The following is a 6,029-nucleotide window of genomic DNA, read 5'->3' on the forward strand; positions in this document are numbered from 1 at the left end:
TACCAGCTCATCAGAAGGATCTTGGACTACCAGTTTATGTGTCCCCATGTCACCTATGGGTTCAATTTTCTTAATACAACCTTCAACTTCACCAGTTGTTTCGAAATCAGCACCAGCTTGTGAAACACAGATATCCCCGCGAACATCTGACAGGGGTAACAGATAAGTCCTTTAATTAAACTAAGTTAGCAAATATGTATAAACGTTAAATTCAGAAAGAAAAGAGGAAAACCTTTAACATATGCGTCTTCTGAAGCAACATGGTGAGTGTTATGTGGTGCCAATTCAGTTATATCTAGATCAGTCGCTGACACACTTCTCTGGAGAAACTCACCACTTGATCTGGTAGTATTTTCTGGCCCATGAACTAGTTCCAGATTATCTAATAAATTTGTTGTTTTGGGATTAGATGGAGAGATGCAAAATAGCATTCTCATTCGTACAGTCAAAAATCAAGAAAGCATACCGTTTATATTTCTTTCTCCTGAAACAGCATAGTGCTCTTCTAGTATTGTGAACTGAGATCTGAATGGGTTAGTGTTGCCTTCATTTGCTCGAGGGCGGTGGTCGGCGGCGGACGAAGGAGGAAAACGGCGGCGGATGACGGAGGACGACGGGGCCGGCCGGCGGAGGACGACGGAGGAAGACGCGCCGGCGGACGAGGGAGACGGTGGCCGGGGCGGCCGCCGGGTTCGAGGGCGGCGGGGGTGGCTGGCGGCGGACGACGGAGGAAGACGCCGGCGGACGAGGGAGACGGTGGCAGGGGCGGCCGCCGGGGGTTGCGAGATCTAGCAACTGGACGGTGCGCTTGCGAGAACGAGATGAACGAGCGAGCCGGGCGAGCTAGCGATCGAGCAGGCGCGGAACCAGAGGAGCGAGCGAGCCGTGCGAGCGAGCTGCCCCTGCGGAACCAGAGGACGGAGAGGAGCCGAGCGAGCGAGGCACGCACGAAGGAGCCGAGCGAGCGAGGCGCGCGCGGAGGCGTCGATCCGCTAGCGGACGAAATTGAGACGGGGGGCCACACAACGATGAATTTGCGGACGGTCCTCACCTAATTTTTTTCCTCCCCACACCATGCGCCTAAACCCCACCACTCAACGACGGCGAGGTCGTCCTCGGCGTTTTCCCCATCCGCTCGGCCGCCGTAACCACCCTCACGGTGAGCAGCAGGTTCTTGCTCCAGTCCGCTTGCGTCGTTAGCCTGGGTTGCTTGCGTAGGACCTGCAGTAGCCCTTGTGCATGTCAGTTTGAAGCGGGTTGTTCGGGAGGAATTGATTTAGGTGTTCTAAAAATTACATTTAAATTCAGTTTTCATCTTTAATTCATTATAATTTGTAGAAATATCCAAAAATAGTGAAACTAATTTTGGTAGGATTTTTTTTATTTATATTTATGCATTAATTCTTAAATCCTAAAAAAATCATAAAAATTGGATTTTTATTTAGTGCCTTATATTTAAGGTATTTAAATAAATATTTAGTTTTTATAAAATGTATAAAATCTTGAATAATGTTTTATTATTCACAAATTCTTATTAATCCATAGGAATTAGGTTTTAAGATTAGAAATTATTTATAATGCTTTTCTAAATAAAAGAGAAAAGTTTAAGGTTAGATAAATTAAGAATAAATTTGAGGGTTATTCTTTTATGGGTAGTTTAGTGTTGGCTTGCAACTTTATCATGAAGATAAGTTGTATAGTCTCTTTTATAATTTTTCTTTTGCATATTCTAACTGTGACTTGCATCATATATCGTAGAATTTGAAACTCTTGAGGTGGAATTTGTGGAGTTATCTGAAGAGCCTGAGGAATTTGAGGAGACTTTTGAGTTTGCTCCTGTTGTTGAAGGGTTTTCTGAAGAAGCTAATCTTTTTGGAACCTAAGGCAAGCTCCGGAGCATCTACACCTAATAATTTCAGAAATTCATATTCATATGTCCAAATTATTGGTTATTTCCTACTCATGCATTAAGTCTAGGAGTTGATTGAAAACTTACTTTTATGCACAATCCAATCTTGATTGTTAAGACATCTTTGCCACCTGTTTAAGAATAATTAGTAATTATCTCATGCTTAGCAATGCTTAGATGCTTGTTACTCAATTACTTAAGGAAAATATTGTCATACAATTAAATCAAGGAAATGGCTTGATTTTTGAATGATGTGGATATAAGCTAGAGATGGTAGTTCTGTCTATTGACAATGAAATTGATTAAGGACCGTCCGTTATTTTAATTGCTATCAAGTGATATTATCTGGTTGCTTACTGCCATCGGGAACCAGCAAACCTGGTAGGTTAGTTGGCTCTTAGGGTGAAGATATATTGACCTTACTTGGCGTGAGTGTATGGCGGGGACATAGCCTAAAACTGAAACTCATATGGTGATCAGGCCAGACGTGGGGTCTCATGTGGGGTGCGTTCCCGGGTCCGGGTGATTATATTTCCAGTCTTTGGGTACGATTAATCGAAAGGTCGTTGCGTACAGCCCGATCAGCTGTGCGTGGCTAGTGATTAGGTATTTCTTGCAGGATGTAAATCGGTCCAGATCGCCGCAATTCTCGGTTATGAATGCGCTTGATCACTGTTAAGCATCGTAGATGAACAAGTTGAATATAATGTTTTCCTTGAATTAAGATTGCTGTATGATATTAGTACCACTTGATTGAGCAAATATTTTATTCACCTTAACTGGTTAGGTTAGGTAAGGACTAATTGTGATTAAAATAACAAAACTAAGGATCCACAAGTAGTAAGCTTTTCGCAAAAAGTTGAGTCGACCAGTCCACTAAAAAGGTTTCATACTCCTTGAAGTAAGTTATTTTATACTGGTTAATCGGGTCAGTTTTACTGAGTACGAAGGATCCTTTTTGTTTTTTGGAAGCGCAACAGCCGCCTGCTGAAGAGGAGAAACCGAAGATCTAGGGTATTTTACGAGTCTCGAAATACCCTAGTGTTAGACTTAGATGTTTAATTACTTTACTTTTATGGCTTGTTTTAAGTTTGAAACTCTTAGAATGGTTTAACTTGCACTTTGAGTTTGTTTTTCGTACCTTCAGTATTTATGTAAAAAGGTAATGTTTGTTGATGTTTTCCTATCGTGGAAGCGATTCTGATGTATGGTTAAGATTCAAGTTCAAGTTGTACGTGAATGATTCGGATCGTCCTAAGGACACTCGACGGATTGCCGGACTGGATAATTACCTCCGATAGTAATTAGACGCACTTGAACGGTTCCGCCACAATTTTCTCGTATCCCCAGATGCAGGCTCAGCGAGCCCTTTTGCATGCCGTGAGCCTGGCTCAACCCTGGTGCAGGAGACCAATCAAGACCTTAGTTGCTCTGTTTCGGAGATATTGAATCAAAAGACATGGGTCATTGGGTCAGTTAGTTCCTTTGATATATGGTTTTGGTTTGATTTTGGACGGGTTTTCGGCCCATTAGCAGTTCCACCAAGGCAGTTTGCTTTCCAGCTCGAAGAGTTATCGCGAGGCTAGGCTACTGGGCTTACTTTTTGCTAGTTGTATGCTTGCACAACTATCACCATCGTCATGTAAACTTTCCAGTGGGCTTCAAGGCATGATGTCAACACTGCTTACAGCAACACTGAAAGATCTCTTCAAGCTGAAGCCTGAAGCTGAGAAAGTTGGGTCGCGTCGTGTGGGTATTGAGTGCACCGGCCCAACTCCATCCCGGTTGCTAGGCGTCGAGTAGGCCTAGCCCAGTACTTGGCGCTTCAAATTTTCGTTTGGGCTTCCACTGGGCTCCACCCCAGTTTCCTAGTGTTTGTATGCTGGAAAATACTAATAGCTGTCCCATTTCCTTACCAAAAAAGTGTCCCATTTATTCAGCAGTTATTTATGTGAATATATCTTGGTTCTTGGACAAGAACATTCTGGGTTGGAAAAATAAGAGGACTATGACATGAAATTTATGTACAGAAAAGTTACATGCAGTACATGTTGAACTTATACACGATAATAAATGTATTTGAGGAAAATATTGTTTAGCCTTAAATCATTAGTATGTTTATGCAAAAAACTCGACAAATTATAGATATCATAGGGACGAGGAGACATGATCGAGATTTGTCTTATTTAATCTAGCATCATGAAGCCAAGTTACAATTCAACCAAAAAGAAAATCTGAAAAAGAGAGCAATCCATTTTTCACGAAAAGCGCTGCAAGGTGGCCCGGCACTAACAGAGCGAGACATGTTTGTGCGATGCCATGTTCCAGCACTGACACCTGGATTAGTATCACCGGCTAACCACAACGTGCGAGTCGCAGCAGCAGGGTTGACTTTCTCCTCTAAATCAACCCCTCCACGTGGCACACACAGTCCAAATGGGAGAGATCGTAAGGACTCATTAATATTTAAGAAATAAATAATGATCGTTATTGATTTAATTATGGTTTAATAGTTTTCTTACAATTCTCCTTTTCACGTATCCTCTTGCAAACAGTATCTTGTCAAAACTAGCTTGAACCATGCGACGAAGTAAACGACGAAGTAAACAAGTACTCCCTCCGTTTCAAATTGCAGGTCATTTTGACTTTTTCTAAAAGATATATATTATATCTAGATAAAAAAACTATGTATCTATAAAACCTAAAATAACCTACAATTTGAAACTGAGGGAGTAGCATCCCAATAACCTCCAAGACAACAGAACATATCCTTCTACTTGGGCGAGTTATACATGTATCTTGGCATCCAGTCATACACTTTGGACATCATACTATTCCCTCATTCCTCCTTTTATATATGACGTCGTGTGTGTGTCTATATATATATCTCAAAGCAAGGAGGGAGTAGAATTCACACAATATGTTGGGTCTAGAACACAAAGTAGATTTGATGCTTTATTTCACCAATACAAACATGCCCATCAATCATCATCATGGCACCCATTTGTGACTATATATACATATAGCGTCCAATGCAGCTTCATCACCATTTGGTAGTCATAGGCTCACAATAACCCGCCTTTTCCATCACACCACCTGTAGGGCGCATGAGAAAATTCTGCAACTATATTTGGTAATGGCTAAAGAAATTGAGGAATGTGAGACATTGGGAAAGGTAGAGGGAGTCTTGAGCGATGCCTTGTTGAACCCATCTTGTAGTCGATGGGCCAATGCTTTAACGTCAACGCACAGGTTTTTTGGTGAAGACAAGAAAAAGATTTGGTACCAAGTTATGCGCTCGTAGGGCCGGACATGGGTGTGGATATACCTGCAGATTTGGAAGAACACCACAGCTTATCAGGTTCGAGGTGGTGTTTTGTTTAAAACAGCTCCTTCAGATGTGATGGCGCATTGAGACGGAGCTTGTAACCATGTTACACTATACCTCTGTTGATTCTAAGAACACGATGTTTTACTTGAGTTGCAATTTTCAATGGCACAAAAACTTGGTGACCTGCCACACGTGTTAATAACGTCTACTACATAGTATAATCCTCCGAGGAAATGCTTATAATTAAAGTTGAATCGCCACCATGTTAATTTAAACACAGCTATGAGTGATAGGACAACAATATTAAAAGGGTCCATAAATTGCTGATGGATTTATAGATGGAGAAAAGTTTAGCAAGCCAAATGCATTTATATTTGGTACCTAACCTTCTGCTATTATGTCTATGTGGGCTTATAAATATTTCTCACTCAGGCATAGACAGACATAAATTCGATGCCACCCGCTTTCTATTATGTCTTCTGAGTTCTGACTAGTAGTCCCTTTTTAGATAATGAGCTATTGGAGATGAAAGAACACAGAATCAAAGGAGGTGGGGAATGCGTGAAGAAATCAGGGAATAGGACTATAGGAGGTATCGAGAAAGTAGAAATTACAATTTCGGAAGTAGTGATAGATAGACGTCAGATTGATACCGCTACCTTTCACTACTAGAGAAAGCATATTCCATCCACCACAAATATACTGGTGAGATACTAGTACATTATCACAGAAGGCATGCAGTAGTTTGTGCATTGGTGTGTTGTGAGACCTGTCAGTCGCTATTGTGCA

The sequence above is a fragment of the Setaria viridis genome, chromosome 7 (assembly GCF_005286985.2).
Source record: "Setaria viridis chromosome 7, Setaria_viridis_v4.0, whole genome shotgun sequence".
NCBI lineage: Eukaryota > Viridiplantae > Streptophyta > Magnoliopsida > Poales > Poaceae > Setaria > Setaria viridis.